Here is a 1,771-nt window from a genome sequence, read left to right as displayed (position 1 = left end):
GAAAGAAGACTTTATATTGCTTGTAAGTTTATGAAACTTTTGTTTGTAAATCAATGTTTGTAATAACTATTTGTAATAACTATTTGTAATAAATGTTATTGTAAATTGTATTCTTGTGTGTATATTAAAACGTATTTGTGTTAAAAATGAAAAGTGTGTATCAATCTTGTTAGCAAATATAATAAATAAACTACATATTGGCTTTTACTTAACTGCTAAATCCAAAGTATAATTTAACTGCTAAATTTAAAGTATCATTTAGCTCAGTTTCAGATCATTTGAAATTCTAATAAGTAATATGATAAATTGGGGGCTTGTGTCCAAGATCTGAATCAGGGACAAATTTCAAACTAAATTTAAATTTAAATCACAACTGAATTTATACAGTGCGAACAAGATTTGATCATGTCTCATTATCAAGATTTTCTTGAAGCACCTTCCCTAGAACAATTAGAAAAATATAAGAAAAATGAATTGCTAAAGTTCTTGAACTAGAAGTTAAAAGATCATTGGGAAAAAATGATCTAAAAAAGAGCATTATCAAAATACTATTCGATGATGATTTGTTGCCTGAAAAAGCATTAGATGAATACTCTAGTCTCCTTACTAGCCAATCGGGGTTAAGTGATAAGGATAGATTAGAGATCCAGCTAAAACTCGAGCTCGAAAAAGCTCGTATCGAAGCCGAGAACGAGAAAGAACAAACTCGTATTGAAGCTAAAAGAGCAAATAAACGTCTCCAGGCCGAACAAGCTAGCATTGAAGCCGAAAAAGAAATTAGTACGAAATAAATGTAAATTAGACTCAAAACCAATCGACCAAGGCAAAATGACAACTTTGAACTTTATCAATGTGTTAAAGTACTACCGTTTAATGAAAATGAAGTTTATATATATATTTTCAACAATTTAAGATGGTTAACCAAACCATGGAATGGCTCACCGAAAAATGGTCATTATTATTACAAAGTGTTTTAACTGGTAAAGCCCAAGAAACTTATGCCACTCTCTCTTTAGAAGACTGTATGAATTGTGATAAAATTAAAGCAGCTATTCTCAAAGCACACGAGTTAGAACCAGAGGCTTATCGCCAAAAGTTTCGAGGTTATTACAAACAAAATTATCAAACTTATATGGTATTGGCTCACGAAAAAGAGGTTTATTTTGATCGATGCTGTAATTCTAAGCATATTGGCAACAGTTTCGACAAACTAAGACAATTATGTCTAATTAAGGAATTGAAACATTGTGCACGTGACGCCTTCAGAACTTACTTGGAAAAAAAGAAAGGTGAAACACTACAGGAAGCAGCCGCTCTTTCATTACACTTTAACACATAAAACCACTTTTGATAAAAAGAAATTACTATCATCTCAACAAATATATCATCTGTTCAATTCACTAAAGTTGAGGATCCTTCTAAAAACTCCAGTTCCTCTAGTTCGAAGTCTTCTGACAGTCAGGATAAAACTTCTTTAAAACATTCAAGGCCTGTCTGCCATTTTTGTAAAAAAGGACTGGCCATGTTATGTCCGATGGTTGGTGTTTGAAAAAGAAAACCAGTACGTTTGTGTCCACATATGGATGTAGTTTCACAAGATCACCCGATGTTGTTGATTTGGCCACTGATATAAAAGCTGATCTAATCAGGGAAGAATATAGACCTTTTGGGTCTGTGTCTTTGACAAATGACACTGGCAGTCCCATACCCATATGTATTCTACGTGATACTTATGCGATTCAATCATTGTTGTTAGAAGCTATATTGCATT

The sequence above is a fragment of the Limulus polyphemus genome, unplaced genomic scaffold (assembly GCF_000517525.1).
Source record: "Limulus polyphemus unplaced genomic scaffold, Limulus_polyphemus-2.1.2 Scaffold11301, whole genome shotgun sequence".
NCBI lineage: Eukaryota > Metazoa > Arthropoda > Merostomata > Xiphosura > Limulidae > Limulus > Limulus polyphemus.
Note: the sequence above shows the minus strand (reverse complement) of the source record.